Raw genomic sequence first — 19,731 nt, 5'->3', positions numbered from 1 at the left:
AATTTCTTATCAGACACCAATTTACTTACAACTGACTTTAATGCTTTCTGGAGTTTACAAAATCATAGTAAATAATAAGATATGGTATAGAACAAATATTTATAGTGGAAAATCCAGTTAAAGGTAAAAAGCATATCACCGGCTTGGCTTTTAATAAGCACGTACCATAAAACGACTCCTGCAGAAGCCAAATCTGTCCGTCAAAGTCACTCTCTTGTGCACTTAGATCAGAATGGGTATAAGGATGAGATTGAAACAATTGTTTCTTTCAGCATCACTAACCGATTAATTCTAATCTTTTACCATGCAAACTGAGACCTGCAAAAACAAACGAAACAAGTGATATTGATGTACCTTTAACATTCAGTGAAAACATTAGAATTTCAGAGGAGAAACTGTATGTGTAATGTCAAATGCATGAAACTGCCACTTAATTTTAAACTTTTCCCCCTTTGTTAACTGAACCTAGAAATTTCAAGATATATACATAACACTGAAACATTTCCTATTATCATCCAAATGTGAGATATGAATCTCTTATGTCAACTTCAGAATGGGGTCATGAAGGTATAAACTATGTTGGTGTGCTAAAACTTTCATTCTTCTCAGCAAAATATAGCAAGTAATATGCCATATGCATCACTATTTCTAAGACCGTTCCACTGGTGACATTCAATATTCACAACGGTATGTTTATGTATGATTCCTCTGAATTCTATCTGCTCCTGTGGAGTTAAATTACTTTTAAAAATACATGTTGACATGTTATGCAATTGTGTATGTGTGTCTGCATTGAAATGTGAATAATATTCATAAAAATGGGGGTGCAAACCTTGAAAGCTACATAAAGTGCAAGACAATACATTATAGTTACCATTTTGTTCCCATATTTAGTAAGCTGAGTCCAAAATATGCTACTTTGTCCTGATGTAAACAGCTCTCACACCGAGGTACAAAACACAGTTACCTCCATCTCCAAAGAGCATTACATACAACACTAAGTGTTATATGGAAAAAGGAAGGAAATATAATGAAGCTAATGCATAAAAATTATTTTAATATACACAAAGAAACAGAAAAGTATAGTAGATGTGGCTGACTGCACCATACAAAATTTATCATTTTGCCTTAAGGGGGCAGGGACCAGTTTTTATGTACAAATTTAATGCCGCAATCAGCGACCTAGTATAAAAAAGTCATAAGAAATCAAATACACAAGTGAGGTCAAAAAGGTCCATAATTTTAGATACCTATATTAAAACAAAGCATAAGAATAGTATTCACTTGACCAGAAAAGTCAATGGCAGTTCGTAGCAGAAGAGGTTTATGCACCCCAACCCTTATTTTATGCATGCATTTTTCACATCCAAATGCCATTTTTGACAGTATGTGGTGCTCACAGTGCAAACGCAAGCCCTTTCCCTGGATGAAGTTTTTTTAAAAACATGGTCTACTAAATAGTTTGATGCAATTAAAGAATCGTTGTCATTCAAACCGTTTTTGAGATATTCTACTTGCCTTGAACCCACGTGTCTACTGATATGGGAGGCTAACTCTTCTACCTCGCCGACTATTGGTATTTCACTATCAACATACTGCAGAGCTACTATGGAAGGTGTACATGCCTGACATCAATTTCAAGAACAACACAAGCCCGAAACATCTAGTTCAAAAATATATCCATATCTATAAATAGCAAACAATAATAGCTGAAAAAGTCACACCATAGCCTTAAGTTAAGAAATTTGCCAGAGGCCACATTACGAAACTGGACCCGGCCACCTATATGGGATGTTCCTAATGCAGTGTTTTGGATGACAGCTGCTTGGGAGGAGATACTGGTGTTTGTCGGTTGATTTGGAGTAGATGTCTGTATGGAGTTTGTTTTCTACCAGTCTGGTTGTCGTGTCCTGGAAAACGTGGTTTGAGTTGGATATTTCAGCCGTGAATTTTATTGAGGGATGGAAGTTGTTTGCCTTTGATATGAAATCATCCAGACTTTATCTTGCATGTTGCCACTTCATTTCTATATCATTTATATATGGTTTAAGTTCAACCGATGCTAAAAGTTGACCCTCCAGTTTTCCCATAAAAATATTAGCATACGAAGGAGCCATGTTTGTACCCATTGCGGTTCCATTAATTTGGAGGAAGTTTTCTTCATTAATTTCAAAGTTATTAAGTTTTAGGACAAGCTGCAGGAGTTGGACTAGGAAGTGTGTGGGTGGATTGTCTACAGTTTTAGTTTCCCATGCTTCTCTACACGCCTGTATCCCTTCATTGTGTGGTATGTTAGAATACAAAGATGTGACGTCTAAGGAATCAAGCAGTGTATCTGACAGTAATGGTTTGCTTCCATCCCTCAATAAAATTCACGGCAGAATGTGTGTGTGTGTGTGTGTGTGTGTGACTTGAATATGTGTGTTATCTGCAATCTTATTCATATTAAACATCTTATGTATATCCCTGGACGGAATGTTTTAATATTCACCTTATTCAGACTTAAATGATAAACACCTTACGTTTATAATTGTACAGATCGTTTGAATATTTAAATAACTCATGCTTTAGGGGGCGCTCACCAGATAATATGTACTTTTGAGATAGTGACGTATGTAGGGTGAAGTAGTTCGCATTTAAAACATGCACAATGGAGAGAATGTTGGCATACCTCTATGCTACATCAATGTAATGTGAATGATATTTCTTTTGGATATTGTACTTTTGGAAATTTTACATGATCTAAGCACACTGCTAACTAAAATGACTGCTCCCTTGTGTTAAAAAATCAGCCTGAATTAGCCTAAAGTACACTATACATAGCAGCTATTAAAATAGGGAAAATGAATTTGGCCAGACTAGACAATACCAGCTTCTGAACGTGTAATGAATGAATTACCAAATATATACAATGTAAAAAAACGTTATCGGCACTTTTTTTTATACAATTTACCTCTGAAGTTCAGGAAGTGAAAATGACCAAGTAGAGCTAGCACTTTTTTGAAAGGTGCACATCTGAATTAAGGCCAAGCTGTATACTCTATAACCCATAGTACACCCATCAATCATACACCAAAATAAAGGGAATTAAAGGTTCTTTGCATTATACCTAAGATATACAAGGTCTTTTTTAAATAGCCAGTATAACCAGTGAGGAAAGCCGGGGAAATTCTTTTTCTTTAAAATCCTAATCCTATGCAAAATTTGAAACTGTAGAGCGCCACCTTAACGGCAAAATAAATGGTGTGAATAAGGAACTGTAGGACGGACATACAGACGGTAGGACACCAAGACGAAACGTAAATCGCAAACATATTATCTGCTCCCTCTATAGATTTGCCTCATTGTTTACTTTTAGTGGATTTCTATTGCTCACGCTCGTCGAAATCACCTTGCAGGTTCTGAAGAATGTATTTATAAATCGTGTGTGCCTCTGATCGGATTAACATCTCAAACAATATCAAAGGGGGCCCTTAGTGTCCGAGTGTTCTAAAGCGCTCTCCGTTACGGATCACTGCCATCTCATCTCTGTCTGCGTGGGTTCGAGTCTAGGACTCGGCCAATGTGTGTATGTGAGAAAGCTTGCCAGTAGCTTCTCGTGGGTTGGTGGTTTTTCCCGGGGTTATTCCGGGTTCTTCCTCCACCATTAATACTGGCTGCCATACATAGCCTATCTTGTGCTGACAAATAGCGTTAAATCCCACAACAACAACGACAAATTTCAAACTTTGGTAGAAAGTCTATATCAGAAAATACAAAGTTATTCCCCTAGTAGATACTTTTCTCATAAATTCCATTAATCTTGAAAGCTCACAAGATAAAAACGCACTGTTTTAAAAATATATTGAACTCGCGGATATTATGAACACAGTGATCATGTGGAACTGGGTGTGGTCTGTATATACTGTTATACAAACGGATCTCATTGGCCTTTATCTTGAAGAAAGGCGAGTGATCGAGTGGAACTTGTTATTACCTGAAGACACTGTTATAAAATAATAAATGCTTTTGTGATAACTGTATTGCTTTTCTCCAGACAGCAGGTATTACAAGTCGTACCGATGGTCGAACATACGGACAGACAGGAAACGGTAATGCAAAGTGATACAAGTCAATACAATTATAATTAATAATGCATCCGAAGCAAGAAATTATTGTTATTAGGCGCGTCAGCGAGACGATTCCTGAAAACACATACACTATTACGAATATGAATTAAAATATATGTTCATATTGTCAGGAAAATTTATTTGCAAAACGTCTTTCAATTTTATGATCATAAAAAAGTAACATTATTGTTACGATTATTAAAACTTGCATATTTTCCCATATAATTTGTCAAATGAGTTTTTGAGCACAAAATAAAGAAACTTATCAAACCATATATAATGCTTTTTTTTAAATTTTATGACCGACTGAACAGCCTTGTTTTATTCCACTCCCTGTATCTTCTGACACCAGTGTATTGTTTACTTAAATAGTACGTAAACCACCAGCAGAAAATTGGCATCAATATTTTCTACCTTTTTAAAGAAGTGAAATAATAACATAAGTTGGAAAATACATACAGTTTCCTTTAATATTTTTTATTGTTTTTTTTAAAATAACCTTTAGCAAAATAACCTTATTATTGTATAATTACCTTGTCGCAATAATTATCAGCATAGTTTCATTATCATTCTATCTAGCAAACGTATCAGATAACTTGAAAGATTTAACGCATAGAGATCTTTGGAATTTAAAATTAGTCGCGATCTTTAAAGACTAAATTAAGAAAGTTGCACACTCTTACCCAAATTGACCAATTGTGAATATACCGCTCCGGTGGCCTAGTGGTTAGAGCGTCCGCCTCAGATGCGAGAGGTCGTGGGTTCGATCCCCAGCCGAGTCATACCAAAGACTTACAAAAATGGTACTAATAGCTGCCTCGCTTGGCGCTCAGCATTAAGAGGTTAGTGTTAGGACTGGTCGGCCCAGTGTCAGGATAATGTGACTGGGTGGGACATCATGCTACATGTCTGCAGCATGATGCCCCAGTGCTAGACATCACTATAAACTGCCACATTGCAGATATCGTAGCGATATGACTGAAAAATTGTTAAAGCTACGTTAAAAATCAAAATCACACACACACACACACACACACACACCAGTTGTGAACATTTTTCGACATTTTTGTCTCCATATCAGATAGCGTTTCTTGAGTCTGTATATGTTAGACAAATATCAGAAACATATGTTAATAAAATGTGTTAGTTTTCAATTCTTTGACAAATTTGCCATTCACAGCAAATATGAGGAAAAACAATACAATCCAAATATGATTGAAAGGAATAATATTATAAACAAAATCAGGCCGTGATTTTATGAATAATATATTGGTTTCATATTAAGTGGAACTGAATGGTGTAGAAGCTTTCCTAATGGTTAAAGTTTCATGTACGCTATTATGTACTTCTTGGCAAATGTATGGAACAATCAAGCTGTCACTTTGGTGTCTGAAGTGACCATTAACCATACATATATTACGTACACAAGGATGACAGCATTTTGATTATGTGAAGAGTTAATGATTTGCTTGATTTTAAACATGTACCACTGTGCATAATCTACATATTTTAAAACTTAGTCTGGGCATCTGTCGATTTAAATATATAGACCATTAGTGTAAGAGAGTGCGTTGTAAATGTAATACACATACAAAACTAATACAACTCTAAATAGAAAAGCTCTTAATAATATTGGGAAGACAAACAAAAATAAATATGAATGAGATTTTATAACTTCAATGATTTTAGATTTTGTGAAAAAGGTTGACGTCTTGCAAAGAATTTTATAGATAGTGAAAATTTATCCACACGTACAGAAAAACAATATATGGCTTGGTACACAGGTTTACTAATGAACTGCATCATGTGCTTTTGTTTAACACATTTTTGAATTGTATGGGACTACCAGACTGTAACGTTGATAAAATGGATTTTCATTGTGCGGTCATTGATTGGTTTTAGAATGAGCTAGGTATCTGTCTGGCATGAATCAAACAAAACACGATTACGTCTGAGAGAACTGACCCTCAAAGAACGACAGTTTCCGGGCACTACACAGTAATGTTTTCTTTGTTTTCATTTTGCAAGATAATGGAAATCTCTATTGTTCAGGACTTTCCATTGCCTGCACTTGCTATCCTTGAGATCAATGGTTATATGTGTCCTTAGTTTAAACTGATAATACAAAAAATTATTGTAAACGCGTGCGTCCTCTCTTGCACTGCGAAAGTGAGAAATTTCATCCTACAATACAATCCTCGATAAGACAACGTTTAATCTTTAAATTTTCTAGCAGAAACTATATCACTTTTCACAAAAGGATTCTTAAAATATATGCCTCTACTAGATTCCATATTCGAGTCCTCGATATGTATGTATGTATGTATGCATGCATACATGTATGTATGTGTGTGTGTTTGTCTGCGTGCGTGCGTATGTATGTATGTATGTGAGTATGTATGTATCTATGTATGTATGACTTTATTTCTTCTTCAGAAGAGATTTCTTTTAGTTAATGTTTCGTTAATACAGAAAAGATAGGAACATAACTTGACATTAATGGACTTACAGTACACTATATATATATATATATATATATATATATATATATATATATATATACACACACACACATACACATATATATATATATATATATATATATATATATATATATATATATATATATATATATATATATATATACACACATGCATATATTCATACATATATACATACATAAACACACATATATATATATATATGCACACATATACATACACATAAACACACATATACATATATACACACATATACACATATGCATATATATGCATATACATATATATACACATAATATATATATATATATATATATATATATATATATATATATATATATATATATATATATATATATATATATATATGAAGAAACGTAAAGAAAACGCAATATCTAAACACATAATAATAAAGGAATTGGAATTATTTACCATCGACTGTAACGACTTAAATGGATTATCATGTTCTCTCTCACTTAGAACACATGTAGATAATTTATAAGATAGAAATGAAATGGGTCCATTTCCCTGATTTACTGAACAAGCATATTATCATATATCGTTTTCAAGTTCATTTGTTCTTCTGTACATTGTGTCTATTCCATCAGGCACCACACACATGAATGCCTGCCATGATTGATCATCCATAGAAGAATCAAAGATGTCCACTCTCTTGCCTAAAAGGACATAAAGTAATGAGTCATTGTCCTGACATAAAAGCCAGTGCGAATCTATAATGTCTATTTCACCTATTATTTTTTCAAACATGGTATTAAGTTCGTCGTTTAGGGCTTGGCAGTATAGTAACATATGCTTGGCTGTATCTGTAGTCAATCTCTTGCAGACTTTACAGTTATATCCATTCTCTGTTGAAATTGAAAACAATGTTAAATAGGCAATGTTAGCGAAAGTCCAAGTTTTATTATGAAAACATTTACCAAGCTTCCAGGCAGCAAGTGGTTGAAGACTAGTATGGACACTTGCATAATATAAAAGTTCAGGTCTCATTTTAAGTTTAGATCTCCACAATGATTCTTCGCAGCAGTAAATTGACGTTTCAATATTCCTTCTCCAGACTGGTTTCGGGACAGAATATAGGGTATTCACGTACAGGTGGAGAAAAAAAACGCCAAGCTGGTATTTGAAAAGAACACGATATATATCTTTAACAAAACCTACGCTCTCGCTCTCGTGCATCAGGAAGTCAAGAATTCTTCTGTTGAATATTATTTTCCATGCTAGTGAACCATTAGCTCTGCAGATTTTATTGAATTAACCTAGTTTGATTTGATCTACATATCCCTCAGCTGACTACAGTCCAAGACTGCTAATTGTTGATTCTGTAGAAGAGCGCTGATGAAGCCATATAATTCTTCTTGCACCTTTTCTTTGACATACTTCTAGATCATATACCTGTGACTGGCTCAAGTTGGACCATAATTCGCATCCACATGTCATTACAGGTAGTACTATATTTGACCATATTTTAGTACTATTAATTTGACTCATTCCATCCTTTCCAATGCCAGTCCCAACAAGGGAATAATATACTGATCTTCCTTTATAACAAGCATTTTTCACTGCAGCAGTATTAGAAAGATCTGTGGAGAGAGTAACCCCAGCATAGGTTCTAGAAGAGACTATAGAAGTCCAATTATCTCCGAGCATGAACTTATATTTTTGCATGATTATTTCTTCGAAAATATGACATACCATTAAATAACGAAGATAGCAAGGACGTGTCATCCGCTAGTAAAACACAGGGGATACTTAAGGTACCAACTTGTATTCCAGATTTTGTTGACTCCAGCAAGGATATTAGGTCATTTATCATGACTAAGAATAGCCATGCTGATAGCGTTCTTCCTTGTCCTACCCCTTGAGTGACTGAGTATGGTTTCGAGTGATGCCCGTTAAGCAGAACAAGGGCCTTAACTTCTCGAAAAGAATTTTTAATCAATATCCACAGTTGTTCTTTAACTTCGAGATAGAATAGCTAATAAAAGAGGCCATCATGCCATACCGTATTAAAGGCCTTCGCATTATCCAGGAATGCAGCATAAACGTTTGACTGGCCTTCTAAATAATGGGCTATTCCCTCTTTTATAACAAAGGCTGCAGTGATGCCACTGCACTCGCTTCGAAATCCCTGTTGTAAAGGATGAGGGAAATTGATCCTTTCACTAAAAAGAATTAGCCTTTACAACAATATATTTTTCAAATACTTTTTGAAAAACTGGAACGATTGAGATATCTCTATAGGTATTCATATCTAGTCTGTCTTTTTTCACACCTTTAAATACAGGTATAACATTTACAGTTTTGAAGTAGACATGGATAGGTTTCCAAGGAAATTATGCTATTATACACTTTGCACAAAATATAACTAATAGATTGACAGTCAAACATTAAATGCTCTGCATACATTTTGTCATGTCCACACGATTCATTTTTCTTTAGCTCTCGTACAGCCTCTTTAATGTCTTTCTGTAATATGGTTTCACACATATCCTTATCTGCTCCGTCATCAATATTTGAATCCACAATATTCTTCATTTTATTTCTAATTTCAGCTGCAAACGATTCGTTAAAATGAATATCTGGCATTTCAGTACCTAAAATTTTAAAATGCTGGCGCCACGCGTCACGAATCAAATCAGGGTCCCATATTATTTCTCCTTCCACTTTTAGTTCAGAAATATCTTGTCTCTGTCCCTTCTTATGAAGTCTTACTATTCTGTAGAATTTCCCTACATCCAGTTCTGCAGCATTTTCCAGCTCATTAATTGTTCATATTCTTTTGCCTTGTTTAATTGGTTTCTGATTTTTCTTTTCGCATTTTTATATTCTGCATAAGTTTTAAATTGTGTACCACGTGGCCGTTCTTCTTTTATCCATAACGCTCGTTTTCCTCTTATCTCTTTATGTAGTACAGTCACATTAATAAATTTCCAGTAAGGTTTTAAGTGTGGCAGGAAGGTTTTCTTTGGAAGAAATTTTTCAGCTGTATTGCGTAAATTAGTCGCAACAGTAAAATAGGGCGTTTTGTACATCTGAAATATTGTGCAAAAGTAGCTCCACTGAGTTTAAGTGCTCATTGGTTTCACTTCTGTACCGCTCCTGCTGTTCTGAAGAAGCTTTGCACCAGTTGATTGTAACTGGATATCTGGAAAAGATTGATTCTAGGAGTTCGTCTGGAACTAACAACTCTGCTCGTGCAGGTAAATGATCAGATAGATTGAGATGATGGTCATCTTCAATATTGGCACTACGGACTAAATCTATTTTGGAGGAGGGAATCAAAATGTAGTCAATCAAGGACGAGTGTTTGCCGTCTGATGAGCAATATCTATAACCTGGTATTCCAGAAGGGAAAATATCACATGTTGACATTAGAAATGATTGAAGGATGTAACCTTTACCATTTGTACTTTTTGAAGTCACTTTTTTGTGTAGCTCCGCATTAAAGTCACCGCAGATAATCACTAAACTTTTTTGACCATATTCATCAAAAAGGCATTCCACAGTTTCCATTATTCCTTTATAATCATCTAATGAGACGTTTGTGGAAGGAAACCACACACGGAAGAAAAACAATTTGATAGCGCGCAGGCTAATTTCAACTGCTATAACACTGTCGTTCCCGATGTTATTCATAGGACGAACCGCTAATGATTTCCGATAGAAAATTGCAGTTTCTCCAAATCCAGAGGAACTCTTTCTTTCCGATGGACATGTATCAATTATGTTATCCGGTCTCGAAAATGCAGTAAATGTCCTGTCAATGCTTTGAAAAAATTGCAGTTGCTCTGGATGTTGCCAATGCTCATGTATGCATATAATATCTACCGTAGGAAGACATGAACAAAGATAGGGCGTTCCTATCATAATGCCCTTCGCATTCCAAGTCATTATGTTTAGAGTAGTCATTCAAAAAGTAAACAAATGCTTTTCCACGTGCAATTTAGAGACACGGTATCATTTATCTCTCATACCATTCTCTGGCTAATACAATCCATGCTGTAGCTTTTTGGTGATGTCATTTGATCATATTCCATGCTTTTGATAATACTATGCTTTTGGGTTTTTTGTAATGTCATTTGATTACAATCTATGCAATACGTTTTTAGGCACCATTTTCACTGCCGTAGGTAAAATATACATTTCTTTCACTTTAACATTCTACTAGAGATGTTCCATATATATATATATATATATATATATATATATATATATATATATATATATATATATATATATATATATACGTGTGTGCGCGTGCGTGTTTGTATGTGGGTGTAGATTTGTGGGCGTAGATATGTGTGGGGTTTTGTGTGTATGTGTGTGTGTACGGATGTGTGTGTATATATGTGTGGATGGATGACTGTGTGTATGTAAAAATGGATGGATGATGTGTGTTTCAGTGTTTGCGTATATGCATGCATCCGTGTATGTATGTATGTATGTATGTATTGCTGGATTCATATGTATATGTATATATTTGTGGATCCATGCATAAATCTATTATGAGTTTGTTTGACATGCATGCATGTATGAATGGATAGTTAAATAGATGTGTTAGTGTCTGTATATAGTTTTTGCATCTCTCTGTCTCTCTCTGTCTCTCTGTGTCTCTCTGTATCTGTCGCTTTCTCTTTCTCTCTCTCTCTCTCTGACCATGTTTTCGCCTTAAAGCTGGCGATACGCCATTGTTAACCCAATCCTTCATTCCCGGTGGAAACCTTGTGCCAAATATTACATACTATAGTGAACTAGAAAAAGAAAAAAACAACTGGTCCATATACCTGTCCCTGGTATTTGTATTTTTACTTCATACAAGTGTGCGATAAGAAACTAAAGATATAACTACGATACGAATTTCCAGTAAAATCAAATAAATAAATCCACAAAACGTCATACGAATGAAGAACATAAACTGTTTTTGAAAATTCCTTGTAGGGTCGTATCAAAATTGAATAATTATGTTATCTACACTCAAGGTCAAAAAGCTGTTTTGCAATGCGTTTTCACACATCTAAAGTTATTGAATACAAGTTTTACACATGTGCCATTTGTATTATTCAATGAGTGTTCACACATCTAAAGTTATTGAATACAAGTCCTACACATGTACCATTTGTATCATTCAATGAGCTTTCACATATCAAACGTTATTGAATACAAGTCTTACACAGGTACCATTTGTATTATTCAATGAGCTTTCACGCATCTTAAGTTATTGAATACAAGTCTTACACAGGTAACATTTGTATTATTCAATGAGTTTTCACATATCTAAAGTTATTGAATACGAGTCCTACACATGTACCATTTGTATTATTCAATGAGCTTTCACATATCAAAAGTTATTGAATACATGTCCTACACATGTACCATTTGTATCATTCAATGAGCTTTCACATATCAAAAGTTATTGAATACAAGTCTTACACAGGTACCATTTGTATTATGCAATGAGTTTTGACACATCTAAAGTTATTGAATACATGTCCTATACAGGTACCACGTGTATTATTCAATGAGTTTTCACGTATGTATTGTTATTGAATACAAGTCCTAATCATGTACCATTTGTATTATTAAATGACTTTTATCAGACCATTTTACACCATCCTTAGTGTTCAAAACTAAAGGTGTGCAACTTGTCGTTATAGTGGCATGAATTATGAAAAATATAATTTGTAAGTTATTTGCGTATAACTTCAACAGACAAATAAGAACATTCAAACATCAGTCCCAGTACGAAAGATTTAATTACAGCAATATGTGTCTTTCATTATCGCAATCATGAGATTTGTGATAATATCTGCAAGCAAATCGTCCACATTCAATGTAGTTTTGGTACACACTTGTAGTTGCTTCCTTTAATGACTTGATGACCTTGATTTTCAGATTTACTTGTATCCATAGATCTAATGTGAAGGAAGTCGCATGAAGACACGACACATAATCATGAACACATCAAACACCAATCTGTCGGAAAGTACAGTGGTGTTAGTCAAATGTAATTAGACTTTTAGTGTTATACTGTCTTTTCTGCCTAATTGAAATAGGATTTCAGTGTTACATTGTCTTTCCATCTTAATTTAATTAGGATGCTAGTGTTACGCCGTCTTTCCTTCCTAATTTAATTAGAATTTTAGTGTTACACCGTCTTTCTTTTGCTAAATAAAAAAAGGATTTTATTGTTACACTGTCTTTCCTTCCTAATTGAATTAGGATTCTAGTGTTACACTGTCTTTCCTTCCTATATTTAATTAGGATTGTATTGTTACACGATCTTTCCTTCCTATATTTAATTAGGATTGTATTGTTACACGATCTTTCCTTCCTAACTGAATTAGGATTCTAGTGTTACACTGTCTTTCCTTCCTATATTTAATTAGGATTGTATTGTTACACGATCTTTCCTTCCTATATTTAATTAGGATTGTATTGTTACACGATCTTTCCTTCCTAACTGAATTAGGATTCTAGTGTTACACTGTCTTTCCTTCCTATATTTAATTAGGATTGTATTGTTACACGATCTTTCCTTCCTAACTGAATTAGGATTTTAGTGATACCTACAGAATGTTCGACGGTAATACACATTCCTACTCATAGTGTCTTTTACAAAGATTACGAGCTGGAGATCCGAATCTAAACTTTAAAGGCATACAACCTAAGATTTTCGACTTTTTCTGTTCTTGCAAATCAATGATATTATGAAAAGAATAGTACAAATAATGAGGAATTACACGTCATTCAGCTTCGTAAAGTGTACAAATGTCAGTTTAATCAACGAAAATGTAATGATTTTCTAGTAACGTATTATACGGATTGCTAATTAATTATGCGGAAACGGAATTTACCGATATTACCCGATGTCGCAAGTGTCACGTGACGCGTGTCAAGCAGTATGGAAGTCGAGGTAAACATGTTTTTCTTTTGATGTAATTATTGCTTTGTTCTTCATATTTCATCGTCTGTCCTTCTCCTTAGTTCTTTATAGTCACGTGCAATATATGTGTTGATTAAAGATTTCTCATTGTATATAATAAATTACAAGAAGTAGGCAAAAAGGCAATATGATGGAGTATCATAACAATAAGGGGTTCCTTTAAGGGGCAATTCTTAAAATTCCCATTCCGCATTACTTGTCGTGTTTGTGAGATTGTGTGTTACGTTGCAAGATAAACTAAATAAAAAATATGTTAATTCGTATCATTACAGTCAGAACCGCTATTAAAAGATCTCGCCAAAGTCGCCTCTTTGGCTCAGAATGAAGTTGATTGTCTTGTAAATTTGCCTCACCACCTCAGGCTCACGTATCCGATACTCGATGTGATTTGCGTATGTTTTATGCTTCAGTAATAATAATATTAATAGTGTTGTGGGCAAGCTCCATTCTAAATAAATTTCCATTTCATGGCTTTTTCAGTTAGAAACATGTGGTACATTGTTATGTGATAGTAGTATTAGCTTCGACAAAAGTGCAATTAAAAATAAAAAATATTAGCTTCGACAAGAGTGCAGTTAAAAATAAATATAATACCCTCCCACCATATTACAATTGAAAAACTTGTAATTTTTCTGCCTTTTATCACATATGATTTACACGTGTGTCAAGCGATATGTTCTGTACATGCTATATTGATGCAGGGCTGAAACATTTTATTGCAAGATAAATAGAATAATATCAGTTTATATAAAGCATGTTAATTTAAAAGCTATGATAAAGAATTAACTATAAGAAATAAATGGCGGTATTACAAATTGGCTGTTCATTGCAAAATTGTGACTCACCTATTCAGCAAGAATTTGGCAACCTCTCGATTATTTTTCAGGCTTAAAGTGGACTTCATTTCATTTCATCGTTCATGCTGGTCACCAATACATATGCGCGTGTTGCCATAATTTTCCCAGGGAGCTTTTTTCTATTCTTTTCCCTTTCAGAATCCGTAAGATTTCGCTTTCTACCGACTTTCAATCTAGTTGCTTCCTCCATTATTTTTGTAAACACGCGTTTGCGCATGGCTGCAATTTTTAATCTTCGGGAGAGGTCAACTAAGAGGTTACATGAATATAGGCGTGGCAAACAGCGAGTTTTTGTCTGCCAGACAATAATGAAGAATCGCGTTTTTTATCACAAACTTTCCGATACTAGCCTGATTTCGGCCTCGGTAAGAACACGAATCATAATTATTAATCTAAATATGTAATTATGAACTGAAAAAAAACTATATAATTTTTTTCGTTTTTACTTAGGTTGTATGCCTTTAATAATTCTTTCGTAGTGCCTGTATAATAGCAATCAGCGATAGAAAACACCTTAGCGAGGTACTTAGTCTTGCCAAATATATAAGCCTGAAAGGTGAGCTGTGAGAGTAGTGTAACAATGACGTGTACATTTCTCATTATTGACGTCAAACAATACAACTGTTTACCATTAGTATTTTTGCATGTGAAAACAATTAAAACACACACTACAGTTGTTCAAAACAAGGATAAACACGGTACATGTATCCTTTCAAAGTCAGGTAGCTCAGGAATCCTATCATACACTTAATTGACAATAATTCAGGTCTACGGCCTAAATAAGATTGAAATCAATTTCCTTTGTTCCATTATATACATGTCTCATATGACCAAAGCATTGATCTGTAAGACATATATTTGCTGAATATATCTCACAAGTTAGGTGAAATCACGTTATGATCAACGTGATACTGTTTCGTGCTATATCACACACACACTCTCATTACCGATGTCGAACTTAAGTTCTATACGAAACGTTACCATACTATATGTGGTTTTGGAGAGACCATCAGGTTTCCTACGAACATTTTAACAAAAATTAAAGATGTTACAGTTTGGGCTAGACCTACTACTGGATTAAAGTGAAATTTCAACATTATTGTGTTATATTACGTTACACAGATACTGGTATAGTCACTGTTAAAGGGCTTTCCTTTATTAGAAGGGTTTTTTGTTATTCAGGACACAATAATTTATGCTGGTTGGAATCCTGTTATAGGATCAGCCTGGGTCTGTTACCGTGTTGTGTCCTTCTGCTAAGCACTTTGCCCGAATTGTCTCGGCAGTAAATAACCTACAGGTGTTGTTGTGTTATATATCAACAAAACCAAACCAGTTCAAAGTGGAAGGTGACTAAGTTTTTATATATCTGAAAGAAGATGTGAATTGTACCTTAAATATGGTTTTCAGTGTCTATGTCAACAACGATGAAGTATCTAAAAGGTTAGATACCAAAAGAGTTAGAGAGTTGCTAAAGCACAAATATATGAGGTTGCAGTATCTCCAAGATTTCCCTTAAGAAAGTGATCTAATCTTTCTTTTAATACCCCTTGGAAGTTTTGTGCCTCACATATCTATGATTGTTTCTATACATCGATGAACACCAGTTAATTAATAATGTCTGTAAGCTTCTCTACGAACATATTATTATTAGGCAACCAACTTAATTAAAGTTTATTATGGTCAGTACGGGAACGCAATACTACCATATTTATATATTCTCTCTCAATCTCTCTCTCCCTTCCTCCTCTCTCTCTCTCTCTCTCTCTCTCTCTCTGTAAATGCAGTGTACGTAGTTTGTTAGCAAGCAAACATGCTTTTTATCCTCATGTGAAGAGTACTGCTTCGTACTCTGTTGATGGAGAAAACTAAGTAGATTAACAGGACCATGCAGTATTTTGGGCTAGGTGAGTGTGCACATTTTGAGTTAACTGGGCTACCTTTATTACTGACCCGTGTAGTGTATATGACATAATCGATCGGCACAGAATCATGCAGCAAAATGAAGTTGTCTCTTTTGTAATTGAAGTACATATGAACAAAGGATTATAATGACATGCAATATTATATGAACAAAACTGGGAGATTGTTCGCAAGTGCGTATTTCAATTTAAACCTTGGATATGAGGATTGACTGATTAGATACTGGTGAAAGAATGAAACTCTTCAATGTGTTTTGTAAATTTCATTTTGAAATAATCTCAAACATAAGATTGTTATATATGTACTACAAGACAAAAATGCCAATGTTACTCAATAGGAAAAGCAAAAATAGTATTTTTAAAAACTGACTTCAAATTACATACGGATGACTTGGTCATTACGCCACTCCATTATATATGGTCGTGCCGTAGTTAGTCATGTTACCTGGTGTAAATGTGTGTAATATTGGAAATTGTGATATGACTCTAAACAGGAAACACCGTCGATCAGTGGTTAGCGTCCCAGCCAAATGATGCGAGCTCGGAGCCTACCACCAAGCCAGGCCTGGTGGGCCACCATGGCGTTTTCGCGGGCATTGCACTTTATTCCACTTGCCACGGCGTTAAATAGCCTACACCTTCAACGTCTCCTGTGCTGTAAAACATCAACCAACCCAACACAAATCTAAACAACACAGAAACCATGCCATACAACTTATATTTAAAGCTGATTTCACAAATAAATTAATTCTCCAAGACTTCCAGTTCAAATGTAAACAAAAATCATTACGAAACAGATCACAGGTTTAAAGTTACACTATGACATGATGCGCCTTCCTGTCTTAATAATTTCTAACCATATTTCAGTAAAAATGCCATTTTCTCAAAAACTGTGCTTTAAGGGAGATAACTAGGTTACCGAAATGGTTGTAGTTGACGATGATATATCATGGCATTAGACTGCTGCTAACTATCATGGTAGATAGTTTAGTAAAGTTAACATCACAGTTCTTTGGCAAGAATTTCCTCTGGCTTCATTATAGCAGTTGTTTGTATTAAAATAAAAACCTGAAAATAAGACGCGCCAACATTTGATAGAAAGCATTGATAGTTTCTGTAGCAAGAAAAAGATATGAAAACTCGTTTAGTCTGCCTATGATCGAAGTGTCCTGATTATATGGAACGCCAGAGCAGTCTTAAGATGAGAATATTTATTATATGCTGTGCTTTTGTACTTACATGATGTGCAAACTTCTCTATATGACGTGCTTTTGTACTTATATGATGTGCAAACTTCATTATATGCTGTGCTTTTGTACTTATATGCTGTGCAAACGTCTTTATATGCTGTGCTTTTGTACACCATATAAGTTCAAAAGCACAGCATATAATAAATATTCTCATCTTAAGACAGCTCTGGCGTTCCATATGATCAACTTTCTATTTGTACGGTGAGCCTCTTGAGTGTTGGAGCACTGACTAAATATGGGTGTTACAAACTGAGCACTGACTAAATATAGGTATTGCAAACTGAGTACTGACTAAATATGGGTATTAGAAACTGAGTACTGACTAATATGGGTGTTACAAACTTTGTTGCGCCACTCTTAATGCCAGTTTTTAAAGATTTAAAGGATTTTACTTCCACCAACACGTGAAATTATACCTCATAAGTCATATCACGCAACATAAAGCTGTAAAACCCATCATATCACTGTATCACCCATCATGAAGTTGTATATCCCATCGTAAAGTTGTATCACCCATCACAAATCTGTATCACCCATCATAAAGCTGTATCACCCATTATAAAGCTGTAACACCCATCATACAACTGTATCAGCCATCATATAGCTGTATCACCAATCATGAAGCTTTATCACATATTGCAAAGTTGTATCGTCCTGTAACATCTATCGTAAAGCTGTATCACCCACAACAAAGCTGTGTCCTCCATCATAACGCTGTATCATCTTTGGCAAAGCTTTATTACCCATTATAAAGCTGTAATACTCATCATAAAACTGTATCAACCAGGATAGGGCTTATCACCCATCATGAAGCTATATTACCCATCGTAAAGTTGTAACACCCATAATAAAGCTGTCATTCATTATAAAGCTAATGGATATTTGCTGAGAAAAGCAATATCTGACTCAGTCTAAATGTCATAAAAACCAGCAGGCGACGTGCGGATGGTATACATTTTTCTTTGTTTGGAAATGTAGCCATGATTGGTTATTACTATGCAAAACGAAGTTTGTAACTCGCTTTCTGTAGGTTTAGAAGAGTGGAAGTATGAGTAATATCACTATGATCTTAGTATTTTTTAATTGTAAATTTTAAAAGATCAAATACAACGTTCCCAATCACACAGCATCCTCTCTGAAATTAGCATGAATTCTTTTTTAGACATATAGTCGGTTACAGTGTACAGTTATTGTTATATTCGGTATATAGATCTTAGTCAATAGCCAGCGCTTCGATACTTAAAATATTGTTTTTATTTCGTTAACGGCACAATAGTGGAGAGGGTAGGTACGTTTATGCATTGTAAAGATCATGAAACCTAATGTGGCAGCTTATAAGCTGATATAAAGACAGGCAGTCATGTACTCTGTACAGTTATTGTTCTATTCCATTTATCTATTTCGGTCAACAGCCAGCGCTTCGACATTTAAATACGGTTTTTATTTATATAAGTTTATGCATTGCAAAGTTCATGAAACTTTTTAATGTGACAGCTTATAAGCTGAAATAATGCACAAATACCTAGGGTATGTGGAGATTCGATCAGTTAATTGTTAAATAAACGGGAGAAAACGAATTCAAAAGGGGGAGGGCACTTTAGTTAAAACATATAGATCACGAACTGCTACGGATATCTCTCGTGACCACATATCAGAATTAGATGAATCTCTTCCTTCATTATGTCTGATTTCCCTCCAGAACTATAATCAAACGTTATAAAACTATTCATTTCTTATGTCTGATTTCCCTCCAGAATAATAACTGAACGATATGAAGCACTTTCTTCCTTATGTCTGATTTCCCTCCCCAATAATATCCGAACGATATGAAACTCTTCATTCTTTATGTCTGGTTTCCCTCCAGAATAATAACCCATGGATATGAAACTTTTCATTCCTTCTGTGATTTCATCAATAAAGATAGAATATATTTTAGATATTATCTATTCACTTTTCCTGCAATGACGTATTGTCTTTCACACATTGTTTGTTGTTTCGTAACGTCCTTTCTGGATGTCTTGCTCAAAATGGCATATTGTCTTGCACAAATTGTTTGGTGTTTCGCAGTGTCCTTGTAATGTCCTGCTTAGATGGCATATTGTATTGCACACGTTATTTGGTGTTTCGT

The 19,731-nt window shown here is 34.7% G+C and overlaps 1 long non-coding RNA gene across 1 annotated transcript in view; it reads right to left on the bottom strand.

Moving 5' to 3' along the window:
* Positions 1–258: 258 nt before the first annotated feature.
* Positions 259–19,731, bottom strand: part of LOC149784520 (uncharacterized) — a 168,224-nt gene continuing 148,751 nt past the window's right edge. Inside the window, exon 3 of the long non-coding RNA XR_016414151.1 lies at positions 259–318. This is a non-coding gene — a long non-coding RNA (uncharacterized LOC149784520). The remainder of the gene's footprint in view (positions 319–19,731) is intronic.

The sequence above is a fragment of the Sinohyriopsis cumingii genome, chromosome 14 (assembly GCF_028554795.1).
Source record: "Sinohyriopsis cumingii isolate HCF-2022 chromosome 14, ASM2855479v2, whole genome shotgun sequence".
Classification (NCBI taxonomy): Eukaryota; Metazoa; Mollusca; class Bivalvia; order Unionida; family Unionidae; genus Sinohyriopsis; species Sinohyriopsis cumingii.
This window is presented reverse-complemented; position numbering and strand designations above follow the sequence as displayed.